Here is a 26,452-nt window from a genome sequence, read left to right as displayed (position 1 = left end):
CATTGCACAGAGAAAGAAGAAAGTAGAGGCCCTGAGAAGTCCAGGCTCCAGACTTTGAGAGCTTAAGGAAGCCGCAGAGTGAAGGTTTACAGTGGATCCTGCTTTACAGCAATCAGGCTGTTAATAGGGAGCGAAGGTCACTGCAAGGGCGTGGCGGGCGTTCCCCTGAGGGGCTGGGTTTAGCTTCCTTCTCTTCTGAATGGAACATAGGCCTTCTTGTGCACACGCAAGGCAAGGGGGCAGATGGGATTCCTGGCACGGTGCACGGGATGATACAGTCACGGCGTCATTGCAATTAACCAAATGCCATGATTTGAGGTGGAGGGGGTGGGCGGTGAGGGGAGCAGCGAGCGAGCATGCTCTCTGGTGTTTCATGTAACCTTGTCTCCACCTGGGTGACTTCTGGGCCATCACAGGTGAGGTCACTTGGTGCAATGGGCTTTTCTGACAGTTTTGCTAAAACTAGTTGAGAGGGTGGGGGTGGGGGAGCCTGGTCAAGTCCATAGCTCAGGACTCTGTCTCTCCCTGGCACGGCTGTCCCTGACCTATCTGTCTCCCGTGCACAGCAGAAATAGGTGTTTTGGAGAGCTCTGAGCAAATTAAGAATCTACAATGTGTCCTCCGAGAAGACATGTCATTGAGAGAGTGATCTGGAACAGGAGAGTGTGTACAAGCTCCCAGTGAGGAGGGAGCTTTGAACCCTGCGCCCCAGGAGCCTAGGAAATGGTCTCTCCTCCCACCCCTAGAAAGCCATTCTTTAGAAAGTGGTCCTTGAAAAATCCTTCTTAAAAACCCAACCATAAGGGTCCCCTGCTGGACACCTACTAGGTTTGCAGAGCAGCAGAGCTGTGGGCGTGCAGAGTCGGGGGCCAGAGGGCCAGGGCTCAAACTCCACAGCAGCCCCTTGGCCAGCGAGTGGCCTGGCTCAGTAGCTCTGAGGCTCCATTCCCCCTCTGCGACCGGACTTAAGCCAACGCTGAATGCGGGCTCTTGCGATGCTTGAAAGAATGTGCCAGACATATGACTGTCACACTACTCTTTGGGGGTGAGGGGCTGCTTGTAATTTTCTTATCTGCCCACATGGTTGTTTTTCTTCGAGTTATCAGAATTGTTATCTCCTTCTCGTGCCAAATGTTATCTCATGCCAAAGTTCGCAGCCCATGCCTCGGGATTGCCCCTGTTTACCTGGGAGCGTAGCAGGGTCACCTGGAGGGAATTATAACACCAACCATCTTCTGGCCCCTCGCCAGACCCATTACATCACAGTCTGTTGTAAGTATGAGTTCAGGAATCCGGCTTTTAAGAAAGGTTTATGGACTATTCTAGTGAAGAACCAGGGTTGGGGACAACCGGGCTTGGAGTGGTGTGTTCATGATGCCCACTGTATTGCTACAACCTCAGTTTCACTCCAGAAAAGGGCTATTTTGGTTTTTTTCCAAATGCCAACTGGCTGCCCTTTCTGGCTGAAAACCAAGAGGATCTCTTTTGGAATTCTCCCTCTGCTTTTCTTATATTTGAAATGCCGCACGTTCTTTTCCAGAGACCCCTGCCTTAAAAAAGACTACCAACCTCTATGAAATGTCTCAGCTCCTTAGCCCACGGTCCAGCAAAAGAGTAAGCCCACTGGTGGCTCACGTTTTGCTCTAGAACTTCAGGGTCAAGTGGTTGTGCCCAAGACCACGTGGCCCACTAAACATTAGCTGTTTCCTGTCTGGCTGTGGACAGAAGCACAAGCCTTGCTGGACTTCGCCCTAGTGGAGTATTCCTCGGATAAATGTAGAGTGGAGAAGACAGAGGGGTCCTCTACTTAGCAACCCATTAAACATAAATGTCCTAAATTCAAAATCACATACATTTGTACCAAAGGTTTTTAAATGTTTCAGTTTGAGGTGCAGAAAAAATCATTTAGATTGGGGGGAAATGCTCTTTACCTTGGGTAGTAGACGGCACAAAATCTCTTTGATCGAATTTGATAAGCACCTAGTGCTGGCCAGAAATTGTGACGAGCAGGTATGTTAAGGTGCTCAGGTCTCAGCATCTAGGAAACATTCAGTAGGTATGAGATCTAGTAATTCTCTCGAGTCTTCCCCCACTAGAGTCCCCAACTCCCTTAGGGACCCTGGTAGCCATGGTCACCTTTCCCCAAGGCTCTGTCACTTCTACTTAACCAATGGCTCCTTTTCCAGGAGCTGAGACTGACAGTCTCCATTCCTCACTGGTCCCCCAGCCCTTTGGGAAGCCAAATGGTCCATCAGCTACCCTAGCACTGTCCGTGCCTTACTGCATGCGCATGAAGGGAGCTTCTAAGGAGAGGGCCAGTTGCTGAGAAGTTCAAGTTCCACTCCGATCTTGCCTCTGGGTCAACCGTGTAACACAGAGTGCAGCCCATCACCTAGACATGCTGTGTCCTACCCACTGACCACTTGGATTCTCAAGACGCAGCCAGTCTTCCTTCGATCATATCTCTGCATGTGTGTGTACGAACTTTATATCAAAGAGCAATTGTACATTAAGAAAACAGCCCAGTCCAGATCAAGTCTTTAAGTCTGATATTAGCCCATATGTCGATACCAGTCTATAAATTCCTCTTCAGACTCACGCAATACATGTAATGACACCGAATGCAGGAAGATCACAGGCCAGTGGATGGAAAGTCGTGTGGATCCGGCGGTGGTGGGAGCATCTGAGTGCTGGCGTGGGTCTCCACGTGGCTCCTCCAGTCCCAGAGCGCTGGCTGCTTCAGTGCAGCTTCACATGGCTTGTCCACAGGAAGACAAAGCAGAGAGAGCCTCCCGCCTCCAGAGAGGAATCCAGGAGTTTCCAGAATCCTCAAGAGAAGGTCATGCCTACATGGTGGCCTCATTTGCTATGGCCTGATCGACAGCCTAGACTCCACCCCTTTGCAAGCTAACAGGAGATGATGTAACTGCCATGGCTGGTGACCAGGAGGAGGGCTAGCCTAGGTCATGAGCCAGCATAATCATTTATCTTCTTACGCCAAATGTACTCCCTCCATCTCTGGGTTTGAAAGCAACCTGCATCAGAACCTACAGGGGAGGAAGAGTGACAACCTCCAGCATCCCCTGACTCCTGCTCAACCCCTGACGTAGCCCAGGCCTTCGGGTCTCTCCTGGGACTTCACCCCGGCCTCTTGCCTCTGGGCTCCCTGCACCTTTCTGACCGGGTGCTGGGGTTTCATGCTGTCCGGTGGACTGTGGCTCATAGCAACCCTACCTACCACGCAGAGAAGAGATGCCCCATTCCACTCACTGGGCTGACTGCTTTCCCAGAGCAAACGGCCACGTCTTATACCTCACAGAGCCACGGGGAGGGCTTCAGCCACTTGACCTTGGGCCCACAGCTGAAGGTCACCATGTTGCCACCAGGCCTCCCTGCCGTGTCAGAGGGGGTTTCAAACCCTTCATACCAACAATCCCTTTTCTCTCAGTTCTGTTTTTCTGTGACATTTTTGAGACCCGCCCCCCATGTATGTTAGAGGCAGTCATGAAAAACACCTCCATTGAGTGACCATAAATTAAACGAATTAATGGCTGAGAAGTTAAATGAATGTAATTGTGTGACAAGCTAATATCTGGGCCTTGTAGGTTATAAGGATAGGGCTGCAAACCACAAGGTCAGTAGTTCAAAACCAGCAACCGCTCCACCAGAGAAAGATGAGGCTTTCCACTCCCAGAAAGAGTTAGTCTAGGAATCTCACAGGGGCAGTTCTGCCCTGTCTTATCCGTCACGACAATTCAGAATTGGTTCGATGGCAATGGGTTGGTTTTGCTTTGTTTGGGAGCTGCTATCGAAGCACATCAAAGGAGCCCGGGTGGCGTGGTGGGCTATGCACGAGGCTGTCTGTCACAAAGCCAGCAGGTGCACAGTCACCAGCCACTCCGAGGAGAGTGACGAGGCTTCCATTTCTGGAAAGATTGGACGCCTCTGCATCCCACAGAGACAGTTTTATTCTGTCCTGTAGGGTCTCTAGACATTGAGACCCCCTTGATGGCCGTGAAGCAGAGCACCAAGCATCCCCCATGTGTGTTTGGAAAGTGCATCCCTGTGTCCAGATCCCTCCAGCTGGACCATGCTTCTGAGGGTGTGGGTTTGGTTTATGTTTTGTTTTTGTTTTTTTTCAAATTTAAACAGGTCATATCTGTTAAATTTGTGGACAATCATGTCCACAAGGCACTGTGAGGATCCCCGTTCACACCCTGCACTTGCTAACAAACCACCCCTCGACCCGCTAATCCAAAGCACTGAGAACAAGCACTGATCCAAAACACTTCCAAAGTTGACTTCCTTCAGGAAGAGTCTCTGATAAAGATCAAATTAATTAGGCCCTACCTCCCTAAAGTTCATCTTAATTAGCCATTGTTTCTTTCTGGGGGCTTAGAAATTGGTTGAGCTTCAAACTGGTCACAGAAGACTTAGAAGAGGGGGAGAGCTCTCCCCCAAGACAGGTGTTGACACCTGGCTTGCAGCCCTGGGGTTTTCTGAGCGTGCAGTGTTTGGAGGAAAGCAGCCTCCTGAAGCAGGAAGGCGAGTCGGTGAGTACAAGTCTATGTCCGAGCAGCTCAGTACAGGATCCAGTTCTAGGAAGTGCTATCGTATTTTGGGTTGATCACTCTGACTCTCACCATGCAGTTGACGGTGCCTCTAGACTGGGGACTTGGACAAGGCCATTCGGGTATAGATGCACCCTAGTCTTTCCCTTCCAAATCACAGGCTTCGTCTGGAAACGTAACAAGGGAAATCTCTCAGTGGAAGCTGTCTTTCCTTTTTGTCCTCCTGTAACCTGCTCCCCCTGGGCTCCTGTGGCCTTTGGGGTATATCAGGAAGCAATGGGAGACACCTAGGGCCACAGGGACGAGTGCCATGAAGCCATGTGGCCTGTCCCACAGGTGAAATGACTAGAGCCAACCAGAAGCACAGGGTGGAATTTGCTCCTTCGAGAAGAGCCCCTGGTGGCGTGTCCCCCAGCAGCTGAGGGGATGCCCAGAGCTGATGGGCTTCCCAGAGCCTCCTTGCTGGTGGGTGCAGATCCTGACTGATGAGTGGTCTGACTAGTTACAGGATAGGCCATTGGTTCCATGACTCCAGGGTCCTCTGCAATGCCCACCAAATATCCTGGGGACCCCCCCCCACCCCATAGCCAACAGAGCCCATTTCCTCTGCAGGCTAGGCTGGGCGAGAGGAAAGGGGCAGCAAGCCACCTGCCGCTCAGGTGGGAAGGACAGGTGGAATCTTCTGGGATTGGGGTGGGGGGACGCAGGCTGCCTGCATTCTGCCTTAAAGGTATGCAGGAGGTACCAGGTGATTCCCGTGGCCCCATTGCCAAAAGGCTGGCACCAACCCAATGGGGCCACAGAAGAAAGGTCTGGAGATGGAGATCAGTGTCTGCCCCAAACACAGTCACGAAGGTCCTGCAGAGCAGCCCCAGGGGTGGGCCGTGTGTCAGAATCGACCTCGCCTCCGGGCAGCGGGTTAGGTTTCCGCGTTAGTCAGCGGAAATGAGACTGAGGCTCGGCGGAAGGATGAGGGTACCGTGAATGGCACTGTGATGCGTAAGTGGCTCCAAGTCAGGGTCAGCCTTGGCAGTGTCGTGCAGACCGCACTGTGCCGGCGACTGCCACCTCCACTGATGGCTGCCCACGGCTTGTGGGGAGCCGCATGGCACGTGGCAGAATTCTCTGGAAACAAGAGCGGTGGGTTTGTCAGTGCCATTGTAGCTGTTTCGGTCATCCGAGAAGCCACCAGCAGCTTCAAAGGCTTCCCTGCCAGCAAATGGTGAGTGGAAAAAGCTGGTGGCAGCGGGGTGAGTCATGTTCTGCCAGGCGCCTGCCCACACACCAGCTCGCACCGGACTCTGTTCTCACCGTCACAGAGTCGAGACTGCATTCTGCATGTGGAGAGTCTACACAAGGCACGGGGTGGGGGGGGCTGAAGAAGGAAGGCTGACCCTCTGTCGCCAGCATGAGCTGGGCCACCCTGCAGGCAAGTGCCAGGCCAGCCGCTAACACTGTGTGGTGTCCCCAGCATCCCTACTGGATAATGGGGACAGATGTAGGAGCAGGCCTGGGAGAGAGTGCCCCGGGGTCCCTGGATGCTAGGCACATGGGGCACAAGGAGGTTTGGCCAGGAAGGCAGGCACCTTGGAAGTGTTTAGTGACGGTGTGACGGATTTCTATTTGAAGATGGCATTGACCCCAAAGCTGGGCACAGATTGAGTGGTAGCCTCCAAGGGGTAAAAGGAGCCCCGGTGGTGTAGTGGAATGCAGGCATGTTGGGCTGCCAATCGCAAGGTCTGCGGTTCGAACCCACCAGGAGACAGATGAGGCTTTCTCCCGTAAAGAGAGTTGCGCCCTTGGAAACCTACGGGCCGCAGTTCTGCCCTGTGCGTAGGGTCGTCGCGACTCAGAATGGACTGGATGCCAGTGAGTTCGGTCTCCTGCTTTTCCAGGGGCAAACATGAAGGCGGAATTCCGCCACATGAACTAGTCTGGGCGATAGGATGGGGCCTCGTGGTGTGTCCGCCTTCTCAAACTTGGTAGGCAATCATGCCTTGGCCTTGACGGGCTGTTGCAGAAGCCCGGTGGGCTGCACTGGTCCAGTGGTTCCAGCCGAGGTTATTTCTCCGGGACAGAGAGCCTGCGGGCGTGTGCACTGGGCTGCAGGCCTCCCTGTGAGCAGACAGAAGCACCAGCGCATGAAGACCAAGGACTGCAGCCGTCCACGTGGATCACAACTCAATGCAAAGACAACTACAATCTTCACAACCGGTCTCGATAGGTAGCATCCTGATGAAGAGAGAAGATGGAAGTGGCGATGACTTGGTCTTGCTGGGACCCGCAGTCCGTGGTCGAGGAATCGGGAGTCAAGAGAGCAGAAGACGCATTGTGCTGGGTCCATGTGTGGCACAAGACCTCTTCAGGGTGCTGCTTTGAGGACGAAGGTGCGCCTGACCCAGGCCAGGCTAGGTTTTCACTTGCTTCCTGTGCATGTGAAAGTTGGCTGACGAAAATGTGATGCCTCGGAACTGCGGTGCCGGAGAAGAATATTGAAAGTACCATGGACAGCTAGAAGGACAAACAAGTCTGTCTCGAAAGGACAGCCAGAGTGCTGCTTACAGGCAAGGGTGGCGAGTCTTCGCCTTACATACTTAGGACGCGTGGTCAGGAGAGTCCAGTCCCTGGAGAAGGACACCGTGCTTGGTAGAGGAGAGGGGCAGCGAATGAGAAGACCCTCGGCAAGCTGCATGGGCACAGAAGCTGCAGCGGTGGGCTCCAGCAGAACCATTGTGCAGATGGTGCGGGACTGGGCAGTGCCCCATGGTGTTGTACATGCACGGGGTCACTGTGAGTAGGAAATGACTCGATGCCAGCGGACAATAGCGACAGCAAGACAGTGCAGAGAGCTTGTGTGATGTTCCCAGACCATACGAGGGAGTCCCCAAGGCTGGACCCCATGTTCACGTGCGTCCACGGAGCTAGAGGCTTGGGGGGGCAGGGGGTTTTTGCTCTTCCGCATTCAGTATTGCATGAGGTAGAAGAAGACTCCCAGATGGGAGGTTGGAGAGGTGGAGAACCAAGACTGATGCTAGAGTCCTCGCCTGAGGCCTTGGGAGATGCTGAAAGGACGCCCCCTCCTCTACCACATGCACACGCACACGCACACACACACACACACACACACACACGTCTATGGTACTATGGTGTCTGGCGCATTCTCTGCTGCTGAAAAGAACCGGGACTCTGAGAAGAAGGGGCAGGACTCCTGGGAGTCAAAGCTTTGCAGGTCCGAAGGATGCAGCTCGCTTTGCTCTCAGACAGACGCAGTGCATTGGAAAGAGGACCAGCGCAGCACGCAGCAAGAGGAGCCCTGGTTGTGCAGTGGTTACAAGCTGGGCTGTAAACTGCAAGGCCAGCAGTTCAAGAGCACCAGCCGCTCCTCGGGAGAAAGATGAAACTTTCTCCTGTGAAGAGCCGCCGTCTGGTAAACCTACAGGGGCAGTTCTACCCTGACCTAGAAGGTTGTTATGAGTGGAAAGCTAGTCAATGGCAGGGAGTTTTCTGGAGGTAGGTTAAAATGTAGCACCTGGCCAGGTGGCCTCGCTTTGGACCCATGTTAAGGCTGCCCTCATGTTTATGATTTGCTGCTTTCTTTTCCAGTGAGGTTTTCCTCTGTTCTGTTTTATTATTGTTCGGTTTTGTATTTTTTGTATTCTTCATATGACACGCAGGATAATTAACCGTTGTAGAGACAGTAACCAGATGAATAGTTTCTTGGAGTAATGGCAGGGGACGTTGGGGAAAATAGGGACATCATCAGGAGAACAAGAAAGAGGAGCACATCCTATAATTGATCGCCGTGATGACTACACCACTCTTACAACATGTTTTTGAGCCATGGAATTGTAGGATATGTCCATCCCATGTCCATAAAGCACCACAATAAAGAAGAGATGGTAGGTGTGTTCCCAGCATCCACGTGGAGGAATGGAGGGGGTGATGACTGGCCATGCCTGCACCAGGTCGGACTTTGACTAACCACAAGCCCAGGCTTCCCTGGCAGTTCCAGAAACAGACTGGTGCGGCTGGCTGCCAAGCTGTGGTCCTTTGCCCATCCCGGTCCCGGTGTCTTGGCAGAGTTCGTCACGGGAGTTGGTACAATCATAGTAGCCGCATCATCTCTTTGTCTCTCTCGACTCATTTACCGAGTCTTTGCCTGTGTCCCCGCCCTGCTGCCCATGTCAGGCCCTAAGTCAGTGGTTCTCAACCTGTGGGTCACGACCCCTTTGGGGTGTCAAACAACCCATTCACAGGGGTCGCCTGATTCATAACAGTAGCAAAATGACAGTGATGATGTAGCAACAAAAATAATTTTATGGTTGGGGGGCGGTCACCACCCCATGAGGAACTGTATGAAAGGGCCGCGGCATTAGGAAGGTTGAGAACCACTGCCCTAAGTGAACAATCTTCCAGCCATGACTTTTAAACCGGGTCTTGTCTTCCCTCAGCAGCTCGGCCTCAGATTGCTAAGGCCACTTGCACAGCCCAGCGCTCTCCCGCTCGCTCTGAGCACCTGCTCTCAACCACATGCGGACCTGGCTCTGGCTCTGTCCTTCCTCTCCACCCCTCGCTGGGCTGGGCAGGGCAGGGCAGGGCAGTGAGGCCACAAGGTGCATATTCTCGGGCCTCCTGAGTCACCCACAGCCCCACCCCCATGGCAGCCAAAGTGAGTTTGCCGAGGTGCCTGTCTGAAGGGCACAGCCCAGCCTGTGTGACTCATGAAATGCTTATCATAGCTACAGGGAGGCATGCGTTCTTCCTGGGGGAGACAGGCCATGTGATTAGATACGCAGGTAGGGCCTCGTGGGGTTCCCGGGGCCTTGCCAGCCAAGATGCTTCCTTCAGGCACTGCCCTGTGTGCCAGGCACCTCTGGCTGCAAGGTCCAGCAGCCAGGGCTTCCCACCTCTGCCTCGTCTTGTGGAACTCCCCAAAAACATAGTACCTGGGTGGTGGGTGGCTGAGGAGCCACTGGGGGAGAGAGAGTAGGAGTGTTGGGCAGCCATAGAAACCCACCCACCCTCTACCCGCCTCCAGAACAACACACGGAGGGCTGAGCCAACAGCGGGGCTCGTTCTCCGCGTTATGAACGTACATGTGCTGTTGTCGGATGCTCGTGGGCATCCTGTCTGTTGTAAGAATTAATACCTAACTAGTCCCCAGGAATCTGAGATTGAAAAGGACCCCCAAATCCAACTCTTGAAAGCTACTCGTCTGCACCACACCTGACCTCCTCTTCTGAGGACGCTCCTTCATGTTGCAGTGATCTGCCGACTTCACTCAGCACCCTGGCTTCCAGGTCCCTCCACATTGCCCCGCGGTGACTCGTGCTTTTGTGCTTTTTGAAGGTTGCGTAGTATTCCCCCATGCATATGGGCCATGGCTTTCTCTATCCACTCTGCTTCTGTTGGGCACTTGGCTTTTCGCTCTGGTGGACGGTGCTGCTCTGAATATGGGAGAGCACCCATCTACCCGTGTGCTGGCTCCGAGTTATTTAGGGCAGATGCCCACTGGAAGCCGTATGGCTGAGTCAGACAGGATTTCCATTCCAGCCGGTTTAGGGAGTGCCACCTCACTTTCCAGAGTGGTTGTCTGTGTTTACAGGGACACCGACATGTGTCTGAGTTCCAGTTTCCCCACATCCTGTCCAGCATTTGCTTTCTGTGTTTTTGGTATTTTCCCTCACTGGGCTGCCATTGGGGGTGTCGGGTAATAGCTGACAGCAGTTGTCATTTGCATCTCCCAGATGGCTGCTGATCATCCATCAGGGGGAGCAAGGGCCCTTCGGCAAGGGGACCCCTGGCCACCCTGCGGGAGTTGTGTGGAGGCGGGGAGAAAGCCTGGGAAGGGTTTCTAAGACTGTTGGTCTTGGGGTAGGGTCACCATGGAGACCCTAAGCTGCTAACCCAATGGCTGGCCATTGGAGTCCAACCAACAGGTGTCACAGAACAAAGGCCTGAATGCTCCCTGGGAGTCCCCTGGATTGCTCCCATGGACACAGATGCCGAGTGAGAACCCAGAGTTCCCCGGGCCTCTCCCATCATAGACCAGCGGCCTGGGACCTACAGGAGCCATTGCCCCATGACAGGAAAGCAGGCTGAGGCTCCTGCAAGAAGCCTTGGCATCAGGTGTGAAATTGAGTCTCTGGAGTGAAACAGCAGGTGTTTCCGGGCTGTGGGGGTGGCTCTCTTGGTCTGACCTTGGCGTGGGGCTGCCTCTGGGTGAACGTCTCACATCCCCAGAAGGCTGGAGGGGTTTCAGAGCTATGCCTTAAAATAAGCAGCTATGCCCACACACAGCAGGGTGGGGTCTGTGAAAACCAAGGTCCCTCTTGGTACACCTCGTCCAGAATATGCCAGAAAGTTCTGGAAAGTTCACATGACCCTCTCAGTGTCCTATAGCAAAGCTTCTGTGCATCCTGGGCTTCCCATTCCACTGACAGGCAGGACAAGGTCAGCACCCACCCACCCTGGGTCTCATCCACCACATATCCTGGGTCACAAACTAGGAACTGGGAGAAGATGCTCTTTGGATGGGGCTGGTCTGCCCTGCAGTCTGCTGAAGCTACTTAGAAGTGAGAGGTGAGGACAGGAGGGCTGTGTGTGTCCATGGTGTGTGGAGCAGGATGAAGTTGGGCAGAATGGCAAGGTAAGCACCCTCCCTCCCCCAAGGTATCACGGGGATTGGGGGGGGGGGTGCTGGGTGCAGTTTGCAAAGAAGGAAAGAGAACCACCCTGGGTAGAGGAGGTTGATGCTCTCAGGAACAGCCCAGCCCTGCCCAGCACCTGCCAGAAAACAGGCCCTGCCAAGAGCCACCCCAGTAACCTCGAAACTCGGGCGTGAAGTCATGCGACAAGAGTCCTCTGGAAGCCAACCAGGGGTGACGCAGGACAGTAATTTTCCTTTTAGAATCAGGAGCCCAGCATTTACAGTTTCCCCAAGATGATGCCACCCCACCCTTCTCCGACCGAGCTCGAAAGGGCAGCAGAGGTTAAAGAGGGACATTCACCAAGACTGGAGGCAGCTACGGGGCCTGGGAGGTGTCACAGGAGATGCCCGGCCCACAGGCACCTCTGTGGCCAGCCTCTCATTGGTCCACTGCACCGCCCTGGGCCAGCAGTGCCCCAGCTGAATCCCCGATGGGAGGGCATTCAGTGACTTGGGGCCTCACGCCTGGGAGAGCTGGTGCCTTCCTTGGCTGCTTCTGGGCTAGGCTGATGGGGGGCACCTGTTCCGGATGGTTCCTTGCCTGCATCCTTATGTCCCAAAAGGTCACTGACCCGGGCATTGCCTGGACTCCTTTTATGATTTGGGGGATTTCACCTTGCTCAGTTCCTGCTGGCCATGCGATGCTCCTCTTCTGCACTCTGGAAGTGAGAGAAAGAGGGGGAGAGAAGAGAGACAGATAGACTATCTGACAGAAGGGGGGAGAGAGAGAATACGCCCGTCGTATTAATTCTCGATTCGGCGAGTTTACTCCTGGTCTTTATGTATGTCCGACCTTTCTGCTAACTGGCCACTGCCGGCCACGTGAGGGATCACGCCCTTGAAGCCACGGTATAAGTTGCGGTCATGTCACCAGGCTATTAACCTCTGGATATTTGCATTATTAGTCAATTTCCCACATCTTTGGAGCTAAAACCTCCGTGGAGATTTTTTTTTTCTTCCCTTTTTAACTTCCACTTCAGGAGAGTTGGGGAGTCGCTTGTGGGAGTCCCTTTCTGTGTGGGGTCTGGGTGTTTCTCAGAAGGTTTGCTTAGAGGGGTGGGGTGGCGTCCCTATCACGGAGCTTGGCTGGATTCAGGGAGCATCTGCTAACAGCCTGGTAATTTCTGGAAGAAGTGTAGCTTCGGGGACAAGTGGGAAACGCACTTGCCAGCCCTCCCTCCCTCCCTCCCTCCCTTCCTCCCTCTTTCTTTCCTTCCCTCTTTGCCTCCCTCCTTCCCGCCCGCCCTCTGGTGGATGGGGCCTGGGTATCATTTCATGCTATGGACCCCTCACTAAAGTGGAAGCATTTTAGCTTTTGACAGGTGTTATGAGGCACCTTTAAAAATGAAATACGCATCCAGAGAACATAGCATGAGGCAGTGCACCAGGATGTAGGGCAACTCCGTTTACATCGTTTACATCGATGCAAGCCTCCTCCAGCCTAAGCCTCCACTAGCGGTGGAGAGCTAACATCTGCTCGCAGTGAGGCAGGGAGGAGGGGGGACCCAACGAGGACCGGACTTCTGGGGTGGGGGTGAGAGAGGAGGGGGATATAAGGAGGCAGAGAGGGACAGAGGTAGAGAGACACGGGAAGGAAGAGACCAGGAGGAGAGACCATTGAACCCCAACGGGACAGGAGGTGTAACCGCATCTTCTACAAATAGCCAATCAAGGCAAGTACGTAAGAAGATACTCAGTGAACAGCTGGCCAGGATTCTGCCCCCACCCCCTGCTGCTCACACACCACTGCCCAGGGGGTGCCTCCAGCCTCAGTTTCCCTGCCCATCGTAGTTTTATTACATCGACAACTAGGTGATGGAGTCACCTGGCTCTTCTAGCTCCCTCTGTCCGCAGGGCCGGGGCCTGGCTACCTCCCTGTGCAACACCCAAGACGCACCTCTTGGGTGTCACTGCTCAGGTGATGTGTGTGCACAAGGGCACCTCATGACGGGTGGCTGGAGCCCCATCTTCCATCTTCTCCCAAGCCCCCAGGCAGTGCTGGGCACGGGCAGAACTCAGTTATCGTCAGAAAGACCCTAGCTTTGCCACTCAACCTGTGACTTCTAGGTCTGTGGCCGGAGTATCCAGACTCCGGTGTGGGCGTCGCTGCTTTCAAAGCTCGGAGCGTGGTTTGGAGACTCGCACGGATGCTTGTCGAAGATGGGCACCTGTGTGTACAGTGAGTGTGAGAGCCCGTGGAAGCACGGTGACTCACGGCAGCCTCACACACAGCAGGAGGCAACATCGCCTGGTCTTGTCCATCCTCACGGTCTCTGGGTGAGCCCGCCCACTCTCATAGTCACACTGTGTTTTGAGTGCCCCCCACCCCCGGCGCCCCAGCCCAGGGGACTCTTCTGCCTGCGCCCTCTCCCCCAGGGTCTGCTCTGATCTGCTGTGGTTTCATTGGCTCATTTTCAGAAGTAGCTCTCCAGGCTTTCTTCCTCTCGTCTGTCCTTCGTCTGGAATCTCGTTGGAAACCTGTCCCCCATGGGTGACCTGAACCCCAACTCATCACCATGGAGTCGATTCTGACTTGTAACTACCCTGTAAGATGGAGTAGAACTGCCCCAGTGGGTTTCCAAGACGGTGACTCATTACAGGAAGAGAAAGCCTCGTCTTTCTCCCACAGAGAGGCAGGTGATGTTGAACTGCTGACCTTGGGGTTAGCAGCCCGGCATGTACCCAGGGCCCCAGGGCACTGATGGCGACTCACTATCTTGATCTGCTGGCAGAGGGAGGCCCCGGTCCAGTGATGTTCGGCTGAAACTTTTGTCATCTCAGGCTTTGTCCTCACCATTTTGCCACCTTATCTCCTTGTCTATTGCAGGGGACAAATGCTCTTTCATGCCCAAGCTTCAGACAAAGAGATGGAGGCATTGGAGGGGATCGGGGGGAGCTCTCTTTTAGATTGCCCTCGATGCCCTGGGAATCAGGTGGTGGAGGTGGCATGTGAGCTCAGCTCTGACCCCTGTGGTCCAACTCCCACCATCTGACAGCTTCCGGGAAGTGTGACCAAGTTTCCAAAGAACACCTCCCTGCCTTAAAAGTCTGCCGGGTTCTTCCTTTCAGGGAAGCCTGAGAGACCGAAGTCCCTGAACCCTGGCCCAGCGGACCTGAATCCTTCCAGGTGTCCTGAATGATCAATGCAGCCCGTGTCGGGTCAATTCCACTGCAGTGATCGGTATTGATCACCTAGACAGCCCCATCGATTAGGTCAGCAGGCCTGTGGGTCTTTGGGGACACCGCGGACGTGACACGGCCTGGCTCCTTCCAGCATCGTGCTGGGTGTTTCCACCATTGTCCTTAAAATGAGGGAGACCATGGCATGGGCCATGGGCTCCCAGATGGAAGGAAGGGGGCTGGATTTAAAGGACAGAGAGGGAGTTCTGCTCTGGCAAGTCCAGACAGTCTTAAGGGTGGACAAGAACCAGGAAGTGAGCAGGCTGAGCAAGGGGGGGCTCTAGGGCACGGGACAGGGCAGGGCAGGGCAGGGGCGGGAGGCTTGGTGGGGTTCTAGGATTGGGCCTCTGTGACGGGCAATCTCTTGATTGGATTGTGACTGGGCAAGGGCAGTGTAGGATGGTGGTTAGAGCTTGGGCTCTGTTACCCCACCTGGGCTTGGATTCTAGCTCCTATGACCTGGGGCCAACACGATACATCCCTGAACCTGTTTCTCAATGCGATGAAAACTGGGTAAAGAGACCAGACCAACATCCTCTAGTGGCTATCACATATGAAGGCTCATTCGGACTAAGACATTTCTGGGGTGCTGACAACAGCGGCGTTGGCCACCCTACTTTTACTGTAGCCCTTGCCACCTAGAGACTCAACAAAACCTGGAATCCTCTCCCACTGAGTGGATGCTGACTCATGGCGACCCCGTCGGACAGGGTAGAACTGTCCCTGTGGGTTTCCAAGACTAACTCTTTATGAGAGTACAAAGACGCCTCTCTCTGCCTGAGAGGCGGCTGGTGGATTTGAACTGCTGACTTGCATAGCCCGCTGCACCCCCAGAGTTTCTCTAACACCTGGGGAGCACTTGGAAAATGCTAACAGTGGCTGTCATTGGCCCTGTATCCCAGAGAGCTCTGGATACATGCCGGCAGTCTGATCTGCTAATGCTGGGTCCACCCCCAAAGTGGGTCTAGCAAAGCCTACCAGGGTCCTGGGAGCATCCAGGCACTTCTAGGAGGCAGCCTTCCATTGTCACCTAGGCTCTGGGACTTTATGGGACTAGCTATGTCTTCAGCTGCGGTGGGCATGGTTGTCTGCTCATGGAGTGTGGGGCTAAAGGGGGCTTCCGGCGGCCACTGTCGACCAGGGGTATCTAGAGACGCTCCTCTTGCAGCTGCCTGGCTGTCCTCCAGACACCCTGTCCCAGTGATGTGGGGAAACAAAGGCTGATCTGTAGACGTGTCACTTCATGCTACGTGTTCCTGCATCTGGACATGGAGCACAGAGAGGGAGGGCAGCCTGTTTGACGCGGGGACGAGAACAGGCGCGCACTATGGTGTCTCTTCCCAACAAGGACGGAGAGTTCACACGGCCCCCTCAACGCTGAGATCAGTGTTCTCGGCAGACTGTCCCCACTCCCACTCCCACACTGAACTTGGGGGGCCTACAGGAAGACTTCCTTCCAGAAAAGCTGGCCCAAGGGGGGGTGGAGGAAGACCAGGTGCATATGACTTCTCTCTGGGGAAAGACACCATGTTTGGTGAAGCAAGCGACAGGGTGAAGACAAAGAAGGAGACCCTCGATGAGATGGAGGGACGCAGGGGCCACAGCCATGGGCTAAGGCATAGGGGCAATTAGGAGGATGGCTCGGGACCATGCAGTGCTTCGTTCTCTTGTGCGTGGGGTCACTCTGGGTCGGAGCGGACTTCAGGGCACGTAACAGCATTACGGGGTCCTGGTTAGACACATGCGGCACCATGTACAGCAGCCAAGGGCTACCGGTCACGCCTGATGTTCTGTGTGAGCCCATTGCTGCAACCACTGTGTCAATCTATCTCATTGAAGACCCTCCTCTCTTTTCGCCGACCCTCTGCCCTCCAAGCATGATGTCCTCCTGAAAGGACGGTCTCTCCCGACATGTCTAAAGGACTTACAACCAAGAGTCGCCATCCTCGCTCCTCAGGGGCCTCCTGTCTGTACTTCCGGCTCCGATGTACTTCTTCTGGAAGGCGGTGGTACCTTCGGTGCTCTCTAGCCAGCAGACTCACCCGTCCCTGCGGCCCCTTGCTCATCACTTGAGGGACTTTGGTTTCAAGCTAGGGATCCGGAAGAGCAGTGTCCTGCCGTCTCTCAGACAAGCGCCTCGGGCTGCATCCAGCCAGGTTCCAAAGCGGAAGTCCAGCCCTTGTTCCAACTCTCAGCATAGCGGCCTCCAGACCCAGAGGCTGTCTCCCATTGGCTTCCATTTCGGAAGTCCCAAGGCTCTCAGAGCCTTCGCACCAGGCCAGGTAGGAAGTGGGGCCTGGAGGGCTGTGAACCATGGAGGGAAGCTCCAGACCCATGGCCAGTGGATCGCAGGTCAGCGAAAGGCAGTCCTGGGGCTGCAGCGCCACCCACTATTCCCCTCAACAACCAGTCACCCAGAGGTGTCTCTAAACCTGCCCTCAAATAGCACGCCACCCCCTATACCACTCCATCTCCAGGATGACCTGGGCCTGGCCCAGTTTGGTTTAGCACCTGAGCCCGTGAAGACCTGGTGGGGGACGGGGGTTGACTCTATCTCCTATGGTTGCTGTGAGCGGAACCGGTTTGGCAGTGGGTCAGGCTTGGTGGTTTGTGACTCCTGGGGAGTCTCTGGGTAGCGTAACAGGGAATCTGTTCACCTGCTAAACTCAAGATTGGTGGTTTGAGGCCACCCAGTGTAACCTCAGAAATCAGGCCTGACAATTGACTTCTGCGTCATCAGTCCCCAAAACCTCTATGGAGCACAGCTTGGTGTTCCCGGGAGCCCCAGAGAGAAAAAGATGCCTGGGACTTTCAGTGAGGTGGGAGGGGGTCGGGCTCAGGTCTCCGTCATCTCGCCTCCAGCTCTGGGCACTCTGCACCGAGCACTGGAGCTGGGACCACATCATGACCTCCCTCCCGGGCTGAGCCAGCACAGCTCCACAGCCCAGACCCATGAAGCTGCCAGGCGCTTGGTCCTCCCAGCCCAGGTCAAGGAAGAGCGTCCTTTCTCCTTGATTTTAGCCCCCAACCCCGCTGTGCTGCTCCTCTGGACCAGCCCCCTGGCCTGCAGTTGTGACCTTGTTCCCTTGGACACCCTCAGAGACGCTGAAATGGATATTAGCTATAATTACTCACTCTGCACAAAGCCCAGGGCCGCTCTTTGTACCCGAGCTGAGAAGCTCGCTTGTCCACACCGCCTAAATGACCGGAGCCTGTGCCATCCATTCTGAATGAGGGCTCATTAAGAGCCGGTGCTTCTAAACCCCTGCCCCACCCCCAATTCATTATTCAAAGGCCAAGCCCCAGCCCAGTGGTTGCCTTGCCACCCCCACCCCACGTTTGTAACCGCTGATCAGTCCTGGGAAGAAACGGGGGCAGGGACCACGTTCTAGTAACTTCGTCTTTACCTTCCCTGATGCGAGGTGCCACAGGCCCAGAAAGCACCATTTGGTCTTAGGCTTGCAAAGGACACTTTTGGTTCTGAAGCCAAAAATGCATGTGATTTAAGGGAAGCATGTGTTTATTGCCTTTTATTATTAAGTGCTCAGACGACTGGATGTCTGGGAGTCATTTCTTAAAACCCACAGGTAGAAAGCATCTTTCTTATGCTGGCTTCCACATACCCTCGATGTGGCCCTTTGGTCGCCACCAGTTAGAATCACGAGGACTAGCCCTGATTGTCATGTTTGCTCCCTCACTCAACTGCTGTCAAGTCGATTCCAACTCATCGTGACGCTAAAGGGCAGGGTAGAACTGCCCCTGTGAGTTTCCAAGATGGTAACTCTCTACAGGAGGAGAAAACCTCCTCTTTCTACCGTGGTACGGTGGGTGGTTTGGAACTGCTGACCTTGTAGTTAGCAGCTCAACACATAACTCCCAGGCCACCAGGGCTTCTTGACTGCAAGGCTAGATTCCCCCCGGCCATCCAACACCCCCCCCCATCAACTCATACACACAAAAATCCAGCTCGTAATTAAGAGTGCCATTCAGATGATGATAGGCTGAAGCAAAGTCAGACTAGATGTTTCTGAACGAAACACTGGAATGGGAAGCTTCAGACAAGCAGAGCCAAAGGTTGGCTCTGGCGTGTATGCACGTGTGTGTACAGTGTTTGCATGTGTGTGTACATGTGTGTGCACATGTGTGTGCATGTGCACATCACCCAGTAACAGGACACAGTCTCTGCAGTCCAGGTGGGCAGCTGTCCAGCATCCTCAGTCCTGCCACAGTATCTGAGGAAGTCCCTTCTTATTGGAGGGCGGGTCGCCTGGGAGGGGCGGTGGGGAGAGCGCTGCTTCGGAGGCTGACATTGATGTCTCTGCAAGGACATTCTGCCAGGGTGTGACAGGTCACCACCAAATGGATGGCTCCCCCGTGGGCCGGGCTCCAGTCACATTGTCAGGTAGAAACAGAAATATTCTGCCGTCGCCTGCCAAGTCTTGACAAGTATCTGTATTTGTTTTTGCATCCCGGGTCCCACAAGGTTCCCTTCCCCCCCTTATTTCTTTGTAGAGCAAATAGAAACTCTACGCCTTTGCCTCATGGCCACCGAGCCGATCCAAATGCCGTTCGGGGCAAGGCACCGTCTTCAGTGATGAGCTTGTGGGAGGGGTGAGTGTGTCAGCTCTTCCTTAGCGCTCCACCCCCTCCCCACCTAATGTGTCCTGATTGAAGTGGCTGAGACTGCGTGACCTAACTCGCGGAGCCTTTGACAGATCCTAAACGCGCCCATGGATTCCGGTCGTCCTAACTTGTTCTTTGTCTCGCTACATTCTTAGATAAAGGCTCGCTACTTGGCAGGGCAGGGACAGCATCACTGTCCCACAGACCCAGGCTGGCTCTCCAGCCTGTGGGTGTGCGGAGAGCCCGCCGTTCTCTGCAGTTCCCCGGGCAGCCCCTGCGCACTCGGGGGTATGATTACTCACCTTGCCTGGACAGGCCAAGGCTTCAGTAGGCAGTGGCTGGCCTCGGGCCTGGGGGAGCAGGGCGGGGGGAGGGGGCGGGGGAGACGGGCATGCACCTGGCTCCACAGTCTGAAAGACACAAAAGTGTGAGACCGTTACCGTCCGGCATTAAGACAGGTCCTCCCAGGGACGCGAGAGGGCCCGCGCGTCCCAAACCGCAGGCTCTTGGAAGAAGCAGGCACCGCTTCCCGCTGTCATCCCAGATAGCCAGGCTCCCGAGATATCTCAAGCCCCGCTATTTATCCGCCTGGCGAGGCACAACGCTGACTTATTAAAAACATATCTATCATGGTTAATGACTTGATTTTTTCCCCCTTTAATACAGTACAATGACAGGTGTGGAAGGAGGATGAGAGTCAGATGTTCTTGCAATATGCTTCCCACTTGGAGATGTCTCCAACATCCGCCTTCTCTGTGGTGCCTGGAGGCTGGGGGTGGGTGGGTCCCCTCTTCCTCCCCCCACCCCCACCACCCCCTCCTATCCCTCTCATCCCTCCCCTCCCTTCCCTCCCATCCCTCCCCTCTCTCCATCTCCTCAACCCTTGTTCCCAACACACACACACACACACACAGCGAGATTACACGCTTGTGCTGGATGGAAAACCGCGCCATTTGCAGTTTCAGATAAAAGCCTGTTGAAGTGCATATGGAAAGCGCCATTAGGAACCACTCCGGAGCGCCGAGTAAAATGGGTCATTACGCTTTTGTTTGCCGGCGAGTGCCTCCCATCTGACGTTGCCCATGGTCCCGCTCCTAGCAGCTTATGTTCCCGGTTACATTAAACAGACCAACAGATTGACTGCTTTGCATTTCTCATTTGGCGACAGCTTGCCTTCATTTGCCGCACGCTGGTGGTGGTGCTGCGAGCGAGGAGGCCCGCCGCCACCCAGGTCCTGGTTTTGAATAACAGCAGATGCCAACACGGAGCTTCAAAATCAATCACTTCTTTTGCCTGAGTCTGGATAAAAGGTCCGGGAGAGCGCCTGCAGGGGGATGTTCGCTGTAGACAGCCGAAACCAGCGGATCGGCGGCTTCATGACCAAACTTTCTGCGAGGATGATGGCTGGGCACGGGCTGAGGGGAGGCGGTGGCCGGAGGAAGCATTCTGATGGAGGGTGGGACTGCCTGGGAAAGGACACCTGTGCATGGGGGTGTGGATACACTGGGATGCGGGGAGCCCAAGGCTTCCCTTGGAGGAGGTGGCAGCAAGCTCTCCAAGTGCCAGTCACATTGCTCCGTGGCCTGTGGGTAGGCTAATGGAAAGAGTCTTTTAAGGAGAACCTGCCAAGGGTCCTGGCTCTCAAGAAATCCCAGTCCATGGTCTGACGTGAAGCATCCAGGGACACACTAGGTCCCTAGTCTGCATCTCCACCCAACGGCCCGACTGCCCATTTACATCCACTGTGGGTCCACAGTTCATCTGGTGGTGCAGTGGGTTTGATCAGCGGGGCCTGATCAGCTCTTGGTTGGAAGTTCAAACCCACCAGCGGGAGAACCATGAGACTGCTCCCATGAGGAGTTGCACCATTACAAATCCAATGGGGGAAGTTCTGCCCTTGTGTGGTCGGAGCATCATCTGTTGTCAATTTGAGACTTAGGAGTGAAGGGGTGGACCTTACCTGTCAATCAGGTCTCGGCTTGGTGACCTCATTTGGAGGCCCTAAGAAGATAAATAGCTCACTGGAGGCAGGACACTAGGTCACTCTCTGTGAGACATTTCCTAGCGAGAAGCCCCATGAAGCTACCCTGGTGGAGCCAGAGCCCTGGGAACTGGAGAACCCACATGGAGATGCCTGCCAGTGCTGAGATGCTTACCACACCATTGGATCCACAAGACTTCCCACCCACTGGCCTGTGATCTTCATGCATTCAGTTTCATTGCGTGTGTTTCATGAGTCTGAAGAGGACTTTACAGATTGGTATTGGAGACATAAGCTAATATCAGACTTATGGACTTGATCTAGACAGGGCTGGAATGGTTTCTCAATATTCAATTGCTCTTGTATATAAACTTCTTTTCTACACACATATGTGTGTTTAAGAATTTGTTTCTATAGTCTACCCATACTGACACACTTGGCCTCTAGGTATGATTTGGAATCGACTCAATGGCAGGGCGTCTCTTAAGTTTGAGGTCTTGCTAAAGGAACCCTGGTGCCACTGCAGGTAAACACACAACTGCAGCTGATCATAAGGTCAAGGGTTCAAGTTCACCAGGTGCTCCATGGGAGAAAGATGAGGCTGAGTACACTGATAAAGGCTGACTGCTAAGGGGTGGTCCTACTCTTTTCTGGGGTCCCCAGTTATCCAGAAAGTCAAGCCGTCCCCTGCTGGCATTGGAGCAACCTCACCCTCGCTCCCACGGGTAGAAGGGCACTTGTGTGGGTGGGGGAACAGAAGGAGATGGGCCCCTAGGGGGAGTTGGTGACTTTAGGTGAGTGCTGAGGCCACCTGTGTCCTGTGGGAAGCACTGTCCCTCATGATTAGAAGGCATTGGCTGGGGTATCGAACTGCCATTTGACCTGGGAGCCTGTTACCTAACCCCCCTGAGCTGTTGCCACGCCACCATCATAGAGGGTTGGCTGTCATTTCCACGCCACATGGGGTCAGGGGCAGGCCTGCAGAGCCCCTAGAACAGCGGTTCTCAACCCATGGGTCGCTACCCCTTTGGGGATAGAACGACCCTTTCACAGGGCTGGCCCAATTCAAAACAGTCGCAAAATGACAGTGATGAAATAGCAATGAAAATAATTTTGTGGTTGGGTCGCGGCATTAGGAAGGTTGAGAACCGCTGCCCTAGAAGAATGCCTGGAACGAAGGCACAGACTGGCAGGTACGCACATAAATCTGCACACAGACACATACAGGCATGCTGTACAGGGGCACAAACCTATCTGCAGGCATACCTCATGCTAATGAGCACCAGTGGCATTGCCAGTTCCGTGTTGACCCAACAACCACAAGGTCAGGGTTCAAAACCACCAGCCACTCAGTGGGAGCAAGATGAGGCTGTCTCTTCCTGTAAAGATAGAGGGTCTGGGAAACGAGTCGGAACTGACTCCGTGGCAGTGAGTGGGTGTGACCCCTCATTTAATTGCGCCTCTCGAATGCTACATTTATTGCAAGCGAAGGTCCATGGCAACCCTGCGTCCAGTGGTCTGTCCTTACTGTTTGTCCAACAGCATGGGCTCACTGCGTGTCTCGGGGTCACCGGTGGTCATTCTTGTCTCCATAGTTCAGACTGCTTCATCTGGCTACACTCCAGTGGGGTGTCCAGACCACTTTCCTGTGTGCCAGGACCCACGTGATCCCCCTGACTCGCTTGAGTGCACCTGCTTTAGAACTGAGCCAGAGATCTCTCCGAGGCCAGTCTGTGCATACACAGATAGGATCACTCTCAGAAAAGACGTGTTTGATGTAAATAAACCAAATCCAAGTAGGTAGATGTATGTAAGCATATATGCTAAAAGCCCACTGCCATCGAACTGATACTCATCGTGACCCTGTGGGACAGAGCAGTACTGCCCCGTGTGGGTTTGAGGCTGTAAACCTTGACAGGAGGCACGCAGCCGCCTCTTTCTCCTGCAGCGCGGTGGGGCGGTTGGAGCCTTTTGTCATCAGCCTGATTTATAACCCAGCATGCCACCAGGGCTCCACGTACATAGGGGGAGCTTCAAAAAGTTGGTGGAAAAATGCAATGAAAAGATCATTGGAATTTTCCCCGCAAACATGTTGCAGCCCCCTTGTATGCACAGCATTATGTTTGCAAATATAGACACAACGCATAAACAGGGTTTGTAATAAAATGCAGATCTAAATAATATATGTGACTTTATATATAATACCAATGTAAATAGAGGAAATTAAAAAGAATACCTAAGAGATGGGTCATGCGTTCCTCTATGATCGTGAGTTTGTCAAGAGGCAGGAAAGAGACGGTGCTGCTTTTCCACCTCCAGCTTTATTTACCCTGGTGGCGTAGCGGGTACAAATTGTGTGAGCTTGGTTTGGGTTTTTCCCTCCAATAGGGTTGCTCACCTCTCGGTCAGCAGTTCAGAACCACCACGAGCTCTAGACAGGAGCAGACAGCCGCATCTTTCTCCCAAGGAGCAGCTGGTGGTTTCGAACTGCTGACTTTATGGTTAGCAGCCCAAGGCGTACGCCAGGAGGGCTCAGAATCAACCTGGTGGCATTGAGTTCGGTGGGAGAACGACTTGCATCCTTGAGAATTCACAGGGGCAGTTCTACTCTGTCCTGTCCGGTCACGGCGAGTCAGAATTGACTCAAGGCTTTGAGTGAGTACCGTTAAAAGGGAAACTAAATAGACATACGTCCTTAAGGTTCATAACAGTGGCAGCTAGAGATCCGGTCACTGAGGGGAGCCTGCGATCTTCAGAACCTGCTGGGAAGTTCATGTCCTGGTGGGACTGGACAATACAAAGGCAAGGACGGACGGGTGGAGCCACTTGCCAGGGTGGAGCTAGTCAGTGGGAGAGTTGGCATTCAGTTAGCCGTCTTCCCCAGGCCTGTGCTCGCTGTACAATCAGACCCATCGCTGAAGACACTTGGCTGGCTCCCTGCGGTGCAGAGGGAGAAGACACCCCACTGCGTCTGTCTGGGCACCTGGGCCAGGACCTCTGCTTCTCCTTGTTCTCCACCCACTCTGCTCTTGCTGCTGCATTTTGTTTTTCCTGTAAACATTTTATTTACTTATTAGTTTTTATTTTATTGGGGGCCCTTACAGCTCTTATCACAATCCATACATATATCCATTGTGTCAAAACATCTGTACATCTGTTGTCATCTTTTTCCAAACTTTTTCTCTCTGCTTGAGCCCTTGGTCTCAGCTCTTCATTCTCCCCCCTCCCCCTTGTCCCTCCACTATGTCCCCTTAATAATTTATAAATTATTCTTTTATTTTCCCAGTCTTAGACCGACTGCTGTCTCCCTTCACCCACTTTCCTGCTGTCAGCTCTCCGGGCAGGGGAACCATGTGTCGAGTATTGTGATCGGTTCCCCATTACTCCCCACCACCCTTACCCTCCTAGCATGGCTGCTCCCCTTATTAGTCCTGAGGGGGTTATCTGTCCTGGATGCCCTGTGTGGCAAGCTCTTACGTGTACGTGTACATGCTCTGGTCTAGCCAGCTTTGTAAGGTAGAACTGGGGTCATGATAGTGGGGGAGGAAGCATTAAAGAACTAGAGGAAGGCCGTGTGTTTCGTCAGTGCTATACTGCACCCTGACTGTCTCGTCTCTTCCTTGTGGCCCTTCTGACGGGGGTGTCCAATTGACCACTGATGGGCTTTGGGGCTCGACCCTGCCCATCCCTCATTCCCACTGATAGTATATTGATTGTGCTGCTGCATTTTTAACATCACACTGTGTGGCCAGCCCTCCGCCCTGCTCACCCTCCCTGCATGTGGAAAAGACCCCAAGTCCAAGCAGAGCCTTTGTACTGCATCACAATTTGAAGCAGATTCTTTAATGAGCTTTCTTTTGAAGCCAACGTCTTCATCGTAGTCCGATGGGGGCACCTCTGCAAAGACTTCTGGGAAAGAAAAAGCAAACCCACCCAGATCGCGGCTTGCCCATCTCTGCACTCCCCTCGAGAAGAATGGGGGTTCCTTTCTGTCATCGTTCTTGGCTCACGGAATGTGTGGCACTCACAGAATTCCCAGGCAGTCCGAATATGAGACTCTGGAAGAGTTAAACCGTTAACAGGCAAAGAGTTTCCAGGCAGACCACCCTGGCCGCTGCTACCATGCTGTTTCGTGGATCTGTCTGTCCCAGCAACAATTAGCCATTGTGTCTAAAATGATAGTTAATAACTTTGTAGCTCTCATGGTTTGTCCCCCCCACCTCCACACCCCTGGGCTCCTGGCGACTGGAGAATAAAACACAGAACAAAACATTGTAGCCGCTGCGTGTTCTGAGTGACCTCCAGCCCCGGGCTTATCTTGTGGCACCGTCTCTGCCAGCATTCTGTGTGCATGGCCCATGGGGTTTTCGTCGGTTGGTGTTCAGTAATTGATTGGCAGGTCTTTCTTCCTAGTCTGTCTGAGTCTAGGAGTTCCACAAAAACCTGCCCACGCTGCTGGGTTTGGACACACCACTGATGTTGCGTCCAGCCTCATAGCAACACACAAGCCGTTCATGAGCGTGGGACACATGGGAAGACAGATGGTGACCATGACCGGACGAGAGGAAGCCTTTCGAGCCAGATGGAGCCTCAGCAGGAACAGAGTAGATAGGAGGGCCCAGAGATCAGAGCAAGCTGGCCTTCATTTACTTTGACCAGAAAGCAAGGGAATGGCGTGGGGACACCCAAGGCCGTGACCCTTGTGTCTACCAGGTCCAGTTGCATGACCCACATAGGACGGAGGGTCCCTCCGGGGGCCTCCCCATTAATGGGCCAAATGCTCAAAACATCCCAAACCTGCTGGGATGGAGCAGCCTCCCTGGAGACCCTCTTGGCAGGCGGTTAATTGCCAAGCTTCTCGCCCACCCGTGCCCCTCTCCCCTGAGGGCCACCCCTGCCCTCCTGGGTTTTGTTGGCGGATTCGGGTCTTGCAGGCCTTTTGTTGTCTTAATAGAGACAGAAACCTGCTTAGGGTCGGGCTTGTGCTACTTTCATTCAGCAGTGAGCCTCCTTTTCCCGTCTTTCCTGTGTCTTTGTTTGTTTGCTTTCACCCTTTCTCTCTTTAAGCCAAGCAGACAATGCGCCCGGCAGAGCAGGAGCTGTGTGCACGGCGCGTCCGGATCCGGAACAAAACCCTCATTAACAGGAGGTGGGCTCTTCCTGGTCACAGCTTTTAGCCCAAGGGCAAAGGTCGCCCATTAAGCGGGTGTCCAGTCTAAACAAGGTTGTGTAAAAATGACAGGGGGCTGGGCAGGGAGGAATAGGGAAAGAGTCAAATGTTTGCTCTTAATTCTAAAGTTTCTCTGGAGTGGCAAGCAGGGCCTTGAGTGGCAGGGTGTTCGGCAGGAACAGTGGCCCACTGGCTGCTGCATAGACTGGGGGCCAGAG

Source organism: Tenrec ecaudatus, chromosome 18, assembly GCF_050624435.1.
Source record: "Tenrec ecaudatus isolate mTenEca1 chromosome 18, mTenEca1.hap1, whole genome shotgun sequence".
Lineage (NCBI taxonomy): Eukaryota > Metazoa > Chordata > Mammalia > Afrosoricida > Tenrecidae > Tenrec > Tenrec ecaudatus.
Note: the sequence above shows the minus strand (reverse complement) of the source record.